This window comes from Carlito syrichta, unplaced genomic scaffold (assembly GCF_000164805.1).
Source record: "Carlito syrichta isolate Samal-C Ts95f unplaced genomic scaffold, Tarsius_syrichta-2.0.1 Scaffold302371, whole genome shotgun sequence".
Taxonomy (NCBI): Eukaryota; Metazoa; Chordata; class Mammalia; order Primates; family Tarsiidae; genus Carlito; species Carlito syrichta.
In genome coordinates, this window is record NW_007246467.1 from 675,070 (window position 1) to 689,974 (window position 14,905).

Sequence of the window (14,905 nt, forward strand, 5' to 3'; positions counted from 1 at the left end):
CTGAAGAGTAACAATTAAGCACCAACAGTGACCGGGCCCTACTCTGCCTTCTTCAACTCTCCCTCTGCAATTATTTCCTTCTTATAATCTCTCAGCCTATTAGCCCAGGCTTAATTTAAGCCCTGAGTCAGGCCCAGTACTGGACAGGAGCTCATGTGCCCATAAGTGGTTACGGTCCCCACCCTCGAACTTGGCCTGTGATTCAGAGCCAGGGTGAGAATCATTTGCTTTTTCTTTTTCAGTAGCGTTTTAGCCATTGCTTATGGCTTCATGAGCTAACTGGTTCATGCTTAAATTCCATCTAGAAGCAAGATGGTCACCACCTCTTAGGAGCCTCCTCGGAAAGACTAGAAAGGAACAGCCTGGCAAATCTCTCCATGGCAAGCCAGAAGTCCCAAAGGGAAGGCTGATGGAAATGGTTGCACCTTGCAAACTTCCTGACTTAAAGAAAAACAAAATAGGGCACAGACAGGCAGGAAAGACAATATGGATAAATTGACCTGTTTGTAGGAGAAATAGCCTCTTTTTTAAAAAAATGATTTTATTTTAAAGATGTGGGGTACACTGCCAGGCTCGGTGGCTCAGCCTCTAATCCCGCGCCTTTGGGAGGTTGAGGTGAGTGAATTGCCTGAGCCCGCAGGTTCGAAACCCGCCTGGGCAACTTGGTGAGACCTCATCTCCACAATAAATCAAAACTTAGCTGGGCGTGGTAGCACGTACCTGTAGTTCCAGCTACTTGGAAGGCTGAGGCGGAAGGATCGCCGGAGCCCAGCAGGTCGAGTCTGCGGTGGCCGGGAGCGGCCACTGCACTCCAGTCTGGGTGACAGAGTGAGACTCCAACTCAAAAAAAAAAAAAAGATGTGGGGTACAATTTAGGCTTAGGTATACGAGTGGTAAAGTTTGGGCCTTACCTTTGGTCCCCACTTTACCTGGTTTGAGATCAGATACCCTTATAGCGTGATGTGCCCCACCCTCTCTCTCCTTGCAGTTTCTGGCTACTGCCAATCCCTTTCATATGGTAAATGTTCAGAGTCCACATATGAGTGAGAACATATGGTACTCAGTTCTTTTTTTCTGTGATAAATCACTGAATATTATAGACTCTAAATCCATCCAAGTTACTGTGAAGTCTATAATTTTATTCTTTTTTATGACTGCATAACATTCCATCATGTATATGTACCACATTTTTTTAATCCAGTCTAGAGTCGATGGGCAGCATGGTTGGTTCCATTTTTGCTGTTATAAATAGTGCTGCAATAAACATGCATGTGCAGGTATCTTTTCTGAAGAGTGATTTAAGTTCCTCTGGGCATATTCCCAGAAGGGGGGTTGCTGGATTGTATGGAAGGTCAATTTCTAGTTCTTTTAGGAACTGCCACACTGCTTTCCATAGAGGTTGAACTAGTTTGTGTTCCTACCAATAGTGTAGAAGTGTTCCCTTTCCTCTGCATCCTCACCAGTATCTGTTGTTGTTGTTTTTAATTAATGATGGTCATTCTTACTGGAGTTAGGTGGTATCTCAATGTGGTTTTGATTTGCATTTCTCTAATAATTAATGGGCTGAGCATTTGTTCATGTTTCTGTTGGCTGCTCATATGTCTTCTTTTGAGAAGTGTCTATTCATGTCTTTTGCCCACTTTTTATTTATTTTCTTTTGGAACATTTGAGTTCCTTGTAGATCTTGGATCTCAGGCCTTTGTCAGATATGCAGTTGGCAAATATTTTTTTCTCCCATTTTGTGGATTGTCTTCCCACTCTCTTGACGATTTCTTTTGCTTTGCAGAAGCTTTTCAGTTTGATGAGGTCCCACTTGTCTGTCTTATCTCTTATGGCATGGGCTTTTGGGGTTTTGATCAGGAGTTGGTTGCCTATTCCAATTTCTACAAGGGTGACTCCTGCATTTTCTAAGATTCTTAAAGTTTGTGGTTTTACATTTAGGTCTGTGATCTTTCTGGAGTTTATTTTTGTGTGTGGTGATAGGTAGGAGTCCTGTTTCATTCCTCTGCACATGGTCAGCCATTTTCTCAGCACCATTTACTGAATAGGTTCTCCTCTCCCCAGTGATTATTGTTGGAGACTTTGTCAAGATGAGTTGGTTGAGAAGTTGAGGTTTTGCTTCTGGAATCTCTATTCTGTTCCATTGGTCTATATGTTTGTTCTTGTACCAATAACAGGTTGTTTTGATTATTATAGCCTTATACTAAAGCTTACTATCTGGAAGTGTGATACTTCCTACTTTGTTTCTTTTGCTAAGGATTGTTTTGGCTATTTGTGGACATTTATATTTCCATATGAATTTCTGTATTGTTGAGAGAAACAGTCTCTTAATGGGCTAAAATAAGATTTAAAAGATTATTTTGGAATCACATCTTTTCACCTAAGAAATTCTTTCTTTCTCTTCTTTTTTTTGAGTTGGAGTCTCACTCCATCACCCAGGCTGGAGTACAGTGGCACACTCATGGCCACGCTCACGTCCACCTGCTGGGCTCAGGCGATCTTTCCATCTCAGCTTTCTAAGTAGCCAGAACTACAGGCGTGCACTACCACACCTGGCTGATATTTTGATTTTATTGCAGAGATGTGGTCTTACCCAGTTTCCCAGGCTGTTCTTGAATCCGTGGACTCAGGCGATTCTCCAACCTCAGCCTCCCAAAGTGCTGGGATTACAGGTTTGGGCCACCGTGCATGCTTGATGTCTGAGAGATGGTTGAAAACTTAAGACAGGCTTAGTGCACCCTCCTCTTTTATTCAATCAATGCTCCTGCGACAAAGTACTCAGTCCCACCTCCTCATCCTTGGCACCTCCTCCCCTCCCAAAAGGCATTATAGTCTTTGGCATTCCCATTTTCTCTCCCTTATCCCCAAGCATGAGCCAGAAGGTTTGACCCTCAAGGGTTCTCAAAGTTCAGGGGCCCCTGGGTCAGAAACAGCAGATGTGAATTTTGGATTTCGAGCAGAAACAGCTTTCCTCGGCTCTCTTGCTGTTTCAGTTTTCAATGATAATGAAAATCCCACTCTTTGTCTGATCTTGCCTCTATTTCTCTTCCCTCAAATATCTGTCTGCTACAAACTACAGAAACGACTGTCTCTCCACTCAACCCCTCCTCCCTTGAGATCTTGGGTATTTCCAGTGAGGGCAGTCAGCCATCATGCTAGCTCTCCCTCCCTCATTTAATCAATTCTTTCTCCAGTTTGTCAAACATTCCTCTTGTCAATGACACATTTGCCATAGGAGGTGGGGGGAGCAGAGTTGGAGATTACGGAAGCAGCGGGACAACAGCTGTGGCGTCATACTAGGGAGTCTTTTTAGGCTAAAAGTAAGTTGAGTGAGATGGTCAGTCACTGTGATCGTTTTGATTTTTCTAGAGGGCAGAGTTCACGTCTTAAAAAAACAAAAAGAAAGGAGTTCTTGAGGGTCCATATCTGGGGTGAATATGTGTACAGGTGAGAGGGGTGGCATGGAGGAGGTAGGGACCAGTTTGGACAATTCCCTAATAAACTGACAGAGGAAGACCAAGAGGAGGCTCTGTATTTTTAGAAGTGATGGAACACTTCCGGCCTGTGAAGGCTGGAGATGTTAATTATAGGACCTGTGGATGTCAGCAGAGATTTTTTTTTAAAAAAAACCTAAATGTCTAAAATCCCCCTAAGAATACAGAGCCCGTTTTAGAAATGGCCGTCAAAGACAACAAAAGTGAAATGCGCAAATGCCTTCTACGCAGGGTGGTGCTGGGCAACCAGCTCGCTTTGCAGCATCCCCCCACACTGTTGCTAGGAGACCGAAGGGCTATACTTCCATCATCTCCATACTTGCTGGGAGATTGAGTAATTGGTGTCTGGATGTGCGTTTGCTGCTTCCCAAAATATCTTTTTAAAAAGACGTGAGAGGGATGCGGAGCCAGTAGGTAGGATGATGGAGGGTGGACTGTGTCCCAAGCGGGCAGAGGGTTTCAAAAGCCAAGGCTGAAGCTGAGGATGGGGCGGGGGACCCCTTGGGGGACAGAAATGGGGAGCTGTTGACAGCTTTCCTTGATTCTTTCTCATCCTCCACCTTGTTATTTGGGACTGGTCTCCTTAATGAAATCTAGAAATTTGTGGGACAACTACAACGTGGGGAGCAATGTTGTTGACTTTTCATTCTTACTATTGAAACATGGCAAGGTTAGAAGAAAAATTTTAATTTTACTTTGTAGAATTTAGAATGTATAAATGCACACTCTTTATAGTGCTTGATTATAGGTGTTGAAACCTGTTTTGTGAGGGGGTAGATGAGAAAACAAGGCATGCATGTAGCGGCAAACACACACAAACACACACACACACACACACACACACACACACACACACACACACACACACACGTCCCAGTGATGAAAATAATTGCTTCAGCTGCTGAGAGCCAGTGGAATACACAGTCAGGGCCCAGAACTGTAGGGTCTCTGGAAATCAGGGAACTTGAGGGTATGACTCAGTCCTGCCTCTAACAGCTACATAACTCTTCATGACCCTTCTGTGCCTCGGTTTCCTTATGTGTAACCTGACAGTGCTGAGCTAGTACATCCCTACCATGCACTCCACATCTCCAGCTTTCTTGGAGTCTGTCCCACCTTCTCCCCTGGGTCGAGGGACAATGCCATATCATTTCTTTGCAGAGGTGTTCGGTTCTTTCTTTCCATTAACAAGAAAAATTCAACTGATTGCTGCATTTTACACTTTTTCAAATATCTATTCACATACTTATTGCTGGAAGTCCTGAAGAGTAGATTGGGAAATGGAATGGCTTTTAAATTGTGTTATTTTCTTTTCTTATTACATTTGTCCTACGGTACTTAATATGTTCAATAATCTGATTTTAATAGCATCACTTTTTCTTTTTAACCAGGAGAGGAAGGTGACAGGGAGACAGGAGACTCAGGATATATAGACACCGTAACTAAGAACCTGTGGAGTATTCCTTAAAGTCACTGGCCAAATGGTTGAGTGTTCTGGGATTCTACCAAGAATTAGGAAACGCACCATCTAGTTCCGACACTGTCACTAACTTGTGGGGCAATGACCACACCCTTCCCTGTAAAATGGTTGTTGAAAATAGGGGAGAAGGCTATGCCTTAGTCCTCATAGGAAGGTTAGGAAGGAAAATGCCATAATATATGTAAATGCACTTTGGAATGTAGAAAGGGTGCACAGAATGTACTGCATTCTTTTCCCCGTGTGCCTGGGAAATTTATTCATTTATTCAGAAAGTATTTTTTGAGATGCCGCTGCTGCCAGGAGCTCATTAGGCATGCGTTCACATGGCACACGCACATGGTCAATGTCCTGCATCACCCATCCCGTGCCCACAGTGCTGGGGAAAATGACCTTTTCTCACTATGGAAAACTGCATTCTCAATGGCTGCATCCTCTGAATACTACACATTCCTCTAGGTTGAACCTTTGCACAGTGTGAAGAACGCTCTCAAATCACTCCCACGAGTGTCTGTCTTATTTTGTCTCGAACACTCCCAGTGACACAAACCTCAGACACTTTACTTCCTGTGTTAATGAATGCCAATGCCTAATCATTGTACAAGCAGATGTTCCTTAGGAAAAACAAACAGCATTAAAGCTATCTTTAGGTTAACAAATAGTCCCACCCCCACTCTTGGCTGAGCAGGCAAAATAAGCAATGCCTTTTACCTTTTTTCCTCTCTCATCAGGGATGGCAAGGCTCACCGTGGTGTGGAACATCCAGACTCCTTCATTTTACTTGTTTTTCACAGCACTGAGGAGATTTCGGATGGACCTTGAATACAAGGGGGCTGTAAGGAGCTCTGTTCGTTGTGTTGACACCATGGATAGATTACTTTTCCTGGAGAAGAGGAGGCACACCTTACTCTTAACCTCTCTGATCCCTTCGAAAGTTTTTTTTCCCTTGTGCCAAGAATGGGATGAAGCCTGGAGAACAGGTGAGGGAAAATGAACCGATGCCACTCAAGAGTAACTGGGAATTGCGGGACTGGGTGTCAGCATTACCAGGCAGAGCTTGGTTCCTTGCCCTTTCTTCTGGGTGTCTGGCAAGCATTCCAGAGTTTTCAGTAGAGGGGTGTAAGTGGGAAGAAGAGCACAAGGGAGTCATAAAGAGATGCCAAGTAACAATGAATAAGAGTTATTTTGTTCACTCCCAGGAGATCTGAGCCATGGGCAGTTATTCCAAGGAGGCAGATGTTGGTTCGGCACCAGGAAGTCCTTGCTAAGGAAGCTTTGCAGAATGAAAATGGACTGGGGAGGAGGGAGTTCAAATAAATTCCCTCTCTGGAAGACTGGACCCCCAGCAAGATTAGCCACGGGTTGCTCCCTACTGCCCTTCCAACCCTAAGATCTCGTGAGGCTACTGGAGACCCATAGGAACCATTCTGATCCATATTCACCTCCTCTGCCCATACCCCTATATCTCTAGCTTTGTTAAGTCCAAAGCCAGAAAGGCAGCTATTTGTCTCCAAAATAGTTCTGTCCACAAAGTAAGGAAGTATTAAATAACTTTGCAAAGTGTGTTTTAAAAGTCCACTATAGAAAAGTCCCAGGTCAAGCTGAATTGAACAAAAATAGCTATCATCTTAAAGATGCCACAGATTTTTTTTTTTTTTTAGTTTGGCCATTGCCTCATTTCCAGCAAATGTCGGGGAAAGGTACTCTCCAAGGAACTCTTAATCTCTTAATTCTGAAATTAATGGATTCTTTTTTCAGGGGAAACTACTATGGTAACTCAATTGTACACTTGAAAATAAAAACCTAGTCTTTTCTATTTTAACTCATGGTAACCTTGCTTCTTCTGGAGGCTTATCTGGGATTCCCAAACTGAATCGGAAAGAAAAATGGCTCTGTTTACACGTGTGAACATTTGAAGTCATTTATAGTAAACATTTGCTTTATGGTTTCAAAGCATGGATTAGCTCATTTAAATCTGGAAAACAGTCTCTATGATATAGTTTTTAAATGAGGAATCTAAGGTTTAAGAGAGTTAGACTGACTTTCCTAAAGCTACAGTCCTTGTTTCTAGAGATAGTAGAGTCACTAGTCTACCATCACTACCTTCCTAGCTTTTTGAACTCAGATGTCAAGCTTTCTGGCCTTCATCCAGAAAAGTTTTGTTATATTTCATCAAGCATGTGTATGTGTTCAATTCACTCCATCATTCACTCATTAAAAAATATTGAGGAACACCTATATGTCTGTCAGAAGTCATCCTAGACAGTGAGCTAAAGACATAAAAGATCTGCCTACATAAAGTTTACATTCCAGTTGTAGAAAATGGCCAACAAAAAATTAATAAGTAAAAAATACAATATTGTCATGCAAGCAAGGACAAATGCTTGGATAGTTACAGACAGATGACCTGATGGACGGATCGTGAGTAGCATAATTGAGGGTAAAGGGTCATGGGAGAGGGTTAGTAATTGCTATGTGTATTTTCTTTTGTCCATGACTCTCTGGGATTGCACACAGCAACCTGGTAGGATTGAATAGAGGCTTCTGAAGAGGAATGCTGACCTTGAGGTTCTGGTGCTTTTATGTCACATGAGTAAGGAAGTACTGATCCCTGACCTGCTATGATTAGGGGCTAGGATTTAATAGTAATATGGCAGGGCTTCAACTCCAGCTGGGTCCTGCCAGCTTGGTTTTCATTTCACAGGCTGGGTCCAAGCCTTGCATATTGTAGCAAGCAGCAGCAGGATAAATCAGAATTTATGACTGGAGAACAACCAGTTGTTCTTCTGGCATAATGGGGAGCTGGAGTTCTAGGATTTTAGGTGATCAGGATTGACTGATTGAATGCCTTAAGTACTGGGCCATAACTGATTTCCATGGAGCTTGGCAGGAAACTTATTTCCCGAGAGAACATGTAGTTCGATACTCAACTCCTTGGATACTGATGACCTGATTTTCAAATCTATCTAGTGTTCCGTCTAGCATTCTTGAACTGAAGTTCTAGGCCCTTATCTGTCTGGTTCATTCTCTGAATGTGTTTCTATTCCTCTGGTTGGCATTCTGGGGTGGGGCCCTATCATTCTCTAGAACAATATTTCTCTACTTTAGCTACATGTTGGAAACACCTAAAAACATTGCAAAAAATACTTGTATCTTGGCTCACCTCAGACTAATAGAAACTAATTTTTTCAGGATAAAGCTTTAACTTCTGTATCTTTAAAAGTTTCCCCAAGTAATTCTGATCCACAGTTAAAGCTGAAAAGAACTATTCTAATATTCATCTTTCCAGAAAAATAAGACTATGTGAAGAGAACCTTCATTTCAAATTAGGGAAGGACGTTTTAAGATTTCTAGGGAAGATGGAAGACAGAACAGGTTTGCAAAGTCTTCCATCTTGTTTTGAACACATACACATGCTTGATGAAATATAACAAAACTTTTTTTAAAAGAAAAAAATCTCTACGTACCAAATGAAACTAAAACTCAATGTCTTGAGGGTAAAACCTTGTGACACAAAGCGATCTTAAGAGTAGATAGACGGTTTTATGGCTAGAGTCATAATACCTAATGGATTAGGTATAGGACTGTGATTGTTATATAAATCCAGGATTTCCCATCAGTGAAGAAGGACTATAAAAACTTCATTCATCTGCTCAGGAATTTCAGTAAGAAGCAGAATGGTCTCCGGGGACTGGGCTATGAGTATATTTTGAGAGCCCCCAGCAAAATTGGGATTCTAGTACTGATGCAGCTAGTAATTCTGCCTTAACAGGAAGTGAATTGGAGCTGGATGTCATTGATTGCAGTCTGGCTTCCATGGATATTTCTTTTACCTGGCGGATGGCCTAATGCCTAGTTGTGCAATCAATGACCAAAGGGTCTGTCAACTGTGAAACTAGTTTACACTGGCAGATGCCCTTGTGGTTCTTGTCTGACCATGCCCAGTTTATACCTGCCTTTCCATTGCTCTGGTCCGGGAAGCCTGACCTAATGTTCTTCTTGGCATCCTGAGGAAAGTTCAGCCTGGGATAGACCCTAGTTTTTCAGACGGAAGGCAAACATTCAGTATACCACCACAATGGAAAACAAGTTCAAAGATTTCTCCTTACAGATCCTGGACAAGGAGAGCAGTCCTCCATCTCTGGGTCTCATGAGGCAGAAATGAAGAGTCAGGCAGAGAAAAAGCACATATGGCAACTAGCAGCATATATAAGGGGATAGGGTGTGGGGTGCTTTAAGGTCATGGGCAAATGTGTGACTGGGAAGTGGGAAACCAGTCTGCTAAGCAGGAGAGCTGCCTCTAGGTTTTTGTCTCTGTCCACCAGTTTGAGCCATTTGGGTGTGGTGTAGAACTGGAAACTGTGTCAAGGGTGACTGAGTCCTGCTTCTGGTCTGAGAAAGTTAAACTTGTATTCAAAATGAATGCTGCGGTGACATAAAGTTGAATTCACTCCAGAGTGGAATTACAGTCACCCTCAAGAGATCAGAAATACCAAACTGCACCATGCATGAGTGTAGGCCCAAATCCACACTACTCTGTATCTTGTGGTTCTGTGCTGATACAGAACAAAAACAGACCTGGAATAATTCAAACCTGTAACACCCTGGGAGAGCTACTATTTGGGGGGCTACTATTTTGGGGGGCTACTATTAAGCCTACTGCAATATCTATCTAGTGAGAATAGAGCAACATGATGGAGACTTTAAAAGAGTTTAAAACGTTCAAAGAGATATAGGTAGGATATGAATCTACAAGGCATTATAAAAAAACTAAGACGTTATGTAAAAAGACTAGGTGATTTCGAAAAAGAACCAAATAGAAATTCCAAGAAAAATAGAATAAATGAGAGATAAGCTCAACAAATCAAACAGCACAATAAACACAACTCATGGGAGAATGAGAGGTCTGAAAGGCTTGTCTGAGGAAAAATTCCTAAATGTTACAAAGACAAATAACAACAAGAGAGAAGACATGAAGGAGAGAATGAGAAGCTCCTATGTGGATCTACCCCAAAATCTAAAAGGAAAAAAAGCATAGTATGTCTTTGAGCACTGTATCCAAGAGAGAATGGAGAGATGAAACTGTACTAAAGAATGACACAGATCCTAAGATTGGGACTAAGTCCCACATGAATATAAAAAAAAAAGTATCTATATTTACACATGTTGTGATGAAACTGAATAATATGAAAGACAAAGAGAAAAACTGAAATGATGCTAGAAAGAAATGATGGTGATTTAAAAAGGAATGAAAGTCTTTAAATCTAGAAAACCATTTTTTTTTTCAGTTCCGGGAAATGTTTTTGAATTATTTTGTTGATTTATTTTTCTTTTATGAAAAGAAGACTTTTCATAACCGACACAAGATGCCAAACAATGAAAATAATATTCCCAAAGGCTGGATAAAAATGATTGTCTAACTAGTATTCCATTTTCTTTTCTTTTCTTTTTTTTTGAGTTGGAGTCTCACTCGGTTGCCCAGACTGGAGTGCAGTGGCCGCTCCCGGCCACCGCAGCCTCGACCTGCTGGGCTCCGGTGATCCTTCCGCCTCAGCCTTCCGAGTAGCCGGAATTACAGGCGTGCGCTACCACGCCCGGCTGATAGTATTCCATTTTCAGCTATATTATTATTCAAAAGTATGGTGGGAGGAGTTTTCGTTGTGAAGAAAAACTAAGGGTTTTCTACTCACACACCCTTACTGAAGAATTAACAAAGATTTCGAAGGGAAAAAAACTGATACTGAAAAGAGACTAACAGGAAAGAATATTTTGTTTATGGATTTATGGAAGGCTTCTTAAGAAAATGATATTATGAAATCCGAAAGATAAAAAAGATCAGTGAGTTGAAAAGTTGGAACAATAGCTTTTCTGGAAGAGGAAGTGGAATATGCAAAATCTTGAAGGGTGAAAAGGTATTGGAGTATAGGTGAAAGAGGCATATATAATGTGAAAAGAGGTTTCAGAAGTTTTTAAGAGCAATATATTTTGTTACCCTGTAGGTCATAACAGGGAATTTAACTTTTAGTTTAAGTCAAATGAAAAATCATTTTAACACACTCAAAAATAAGAATGACAGAAAATACATCTTTAAAAAGTTCTTCTAGAAAATAGAAGTAAGAATTAGAGGTCTAGTACAAGAAGGAGGTCTAATATTTAAATAGGATTTACTGAAAGAGAAAAATAAATCAACAAAATAATTGAAGAACATTTCCCGGAACTGAAAAAAAAAAAAAGATTTTCTAGATTTAAAAGGTTCACTGAAGTATCTAGCACAGTGAATGAATGTAACCCTAAGACACACCTTTATAAAATTTCAGAATATGAAGGATGAAGAGAAGATCTTTGCAGTTTCCAGGCAGAAAAATGGATCACATAAAAAAATTGATAATCAAGAAACTTTGGATCTCTCAGCAGCCACACTGGAAGTTAGAAGACAATCAACATATACCTTCAAAAATTCAAAGAAAGATTTTAGCCTAATAGTCTATATTTAATCAAACTATCAATTAAGTTTGGGAGTACAACAAAAGCATTTTCAGACGCAACAAATCTCCAAAATTTTTCTCTTGTATTCCTTTTCTTAGAAAACTATTGGAGGATGTGCTCCACCAAAATCAAGAGGCAAACTAAGGTAAAGAAGACATAGTATAGAGGAAAAAGGAAGGAGAGACAATGCAGGATTGAGGAGCCAAACCCCAAGCTCTGGAGAAGAAAGGTACCAGGTGATAGCTGTGCAACAGGTTTGGAGGTCACCTGTCCAGATTGGATCAGACGAGAGTGCTATAGGAGACACTGCCCAGGCAGAATAAATGGATAAAGTATATATGATACATTTGAATGTCTTGAGAGATTTAGACAAATAGCCAAGAGTCTGAATTCGAATTAATGATATTTAGAAAACTAAGCAAGGAAACAAACAAAAAACTGTTATTAATACTTGAGAAAACAAAATAATATGCAGAAAAGGAAAATAATCATGGTTCACCATATGCCTCAGCTCCAAATAGTATTTTTGTTGTCATCATAATGTTAAAGCTGAGTAATGATTTAAACTTGTATTCTAGGAGGAGATCTGAGGAAAACAAAAGGGTTGAGAGGAGCATGGGGAGAAGTGACAGAGTTCCCCAAGCCTGAAGATATTGCTGGGTGTGGAGTTTTCAAATTGCTCTGAAGAGAGGTGAACTTTGTAGGGAATGGCTGCAGTATGACAGAATGTCCTAGACACTAGGATCCCAGTTGTGTTACCAGAGCTACTGAATCATGATGGACAGTAAATTAGAGACCCTTCTTATATTTCCAAGGTATCAATGAGCTTTGGGATCCATGTGCCGCCCTAGGAAAGGGAGGCACACAAAGAGATGGCGGATACTGATTTTGCTCCTGTGGGATGTGGGCTGGAGTCAGATACAGTCTAACTTGAAGGAAATGAAGCCAGTGACATTTTGCACACTTGGGTTTAGTCGTTAAAAATCTATATCTACTACAGGAGATAAGGGTGTGGCTGTCCTTACAGAGATTGTTATACTGTCTGTGTGACAATTAGCTTTAAAATCTGCGTCTACAATGGAATATTGCGCAGCCATAAAAAAGAACAAAATCATGAATTTCGCAGCAACCTGGGTGGAATTAGAGTTTATAATACTGAGTGATCGCTCACAGAAACAAAGATCTGAGTATCACATGTTCTCACTCATAAGTGGACCTTGAACAACTACCGTAATACTATAAGAAAAGGATTGACAGTGGCAGGAAACTATGGGGGGAGGGCAGGGAGGGGAAGAGAGGTGGGATTAACGGTAATCAATATCTGTCTGGGGGTGGGAGGGGGCACACCTTATCAACAAGGGTACCTGCGCAATGCATATTTGTATACCTAACCCTTTAAAATAAAAAATATGTAGGAAAAAAAAAATCTGTGTCTATAGTGCAATGTGCACGTATGCATTAAATTTAGCCCGTGCCCCAGAGGTGATCAACGTAAGCAGGCCTACATGAGAAGTGACTTCAGTGGTTAATTGATATTTAAAATGTTGTTACCAATACCAGAGGGTTTGCTAATTAACATAAAAGATATTACAGATTTTTGTTTTGTTTTGGGGGTATTTTTCTTGTGTGTGTGGAAAGAACTGATTCTAAAGACTGAGGGTTTGAAGTGTTGTATGGGTGCTGTCATTCCTGCATAAGGGAGGGAAGAATGTGGCAAGCCCAGCTCTCTAATGCCAAGAGTGTGGCTTTCAGTGGCCAGAGCTCTCTGGGTTTCTGTCCCCTGATCTGAAGAGGGGCGGGTTTGGTCCTGGTATTAGCCCATCCTTGCATCTGCTTTTAGGAGTAACTTCCATACAAAGATATGGAGGGCAGTTCTTGGTCTGCAGAGCAGGTGTGGAGTCTGGAAAATAAATCATTGCTTGTTTGGAAGACTTTGGTCTGAGCCTTGCTTTCACTGTAAAAAACCACCTGTTGATGGAAGAAGGGGAACGGGAACTTTAGGCCCCATGTATAGCTCTAACCATGAGGGGCTGCCAAAGAAGCTGACATCAGACAAATGTCCAAATTGGAGGAGTGTGTATGCAAGAGAGGTGTTCCTAAATCCCAGTTCTGACATCACCCCTTTTCTTGCCCCAGAACCCCATTGCTAGGTAGCTCTCCCCACCTGCAGACTCATTCTCCCTGAGACTGATGGGTGAGGGAGAGGTGGGCTTAGTAGTACTGTGCCCTAGGACAGCACCAGAAAGATTTCGTGGTAGCTCTGGCTTGACTTTGGGCTTCAGCTTAGTGGCCAAATTCTTACCCTCTCCCTAATGATCAAAGTCCTGCCTCTCACCCCAGGCCCAATTTCCTAGAGACTGTCTAGTCTCCTCGAACTTGAATCTTGGCTTTAGCTCCTAGAACCTCATTCCCACAAGGCTGGGCCACTCAACTGTTTTATACCAGTCTCTGGGGGTCTAGAGCCCAGATCCTGAACCCTAAGTCATATGAGCAACCCAGACCCTAAATGCAGAGCTTCCTTATGCCAGCCAGGTGCCTACATTTCTGCCTATTGCCTGGAGCTCAATCTTCTGCATTCTTCAAACTCACAGAGTTATTAGAGGAGTAAATGAGTTAATATATGAAACTCTTTGGCAAATAGTAAACATTATATTTATCCGTCAATTTTTTTTTTAACGCAGGTTTTTGGCAACTTTCTGTGCTCTCAGTGCCTAGGTTTTCTCATCTGTAAACTGAGTATAATAAAAGTACTATTTCCTGAGATAGACATAAGGATTGGATGAGTTAAAACACTATCATAGGTTCACCTCCTAATGCCAGAACCTGTGAATATTAACTTATATGGCAAAATATGGTTAAGTTCAGGATCTTGAGAGAAGGAGCTTATCCTGGATGAACTAGTGAGCCCTAAATGCAATTACAATGTGTGCTTATGAAATAGATACCCAGAGGAGAAGGCACATGAAGGAGATGAGGAGGTGCTGTGATCAGGGAGGCAGAGATTAGAGTGATGTGGCCACAAGCCAAGGAGTGTCTAGAGCTACCAAAGACTGGAACAGATAAGGAACAAATTCTCCCATAGAAACGCAGCCCTGTAAATATCCTACTTTTAGACTTCTGGCCTCCAGAACTGGGAGAGATTAAACTTCTGCTGTCCTAACCCATTTAGTTTGTGGTAATGTGTTACAGCAGCCACCAGAATCTGATACACATACATAACACTCCTGGTAGAGAGTAAGCATTCACTTTGTTAGTTGATTTATTTTAAAAGTACATGGGTTCTATGAAGGTGACTAATAGTAATACTTTAGAAGTGTTTTTCTTATCTAAGAAATTAGGTATTCTCAAGGATGTGTGGAAGGGGGTGTTTTGGAAAGGGAAGGCTAGGTCTGATATATAAGAAAGTGAGAGCTCTGGAACACTTAACTTCAGATTTGGAATTTTAATT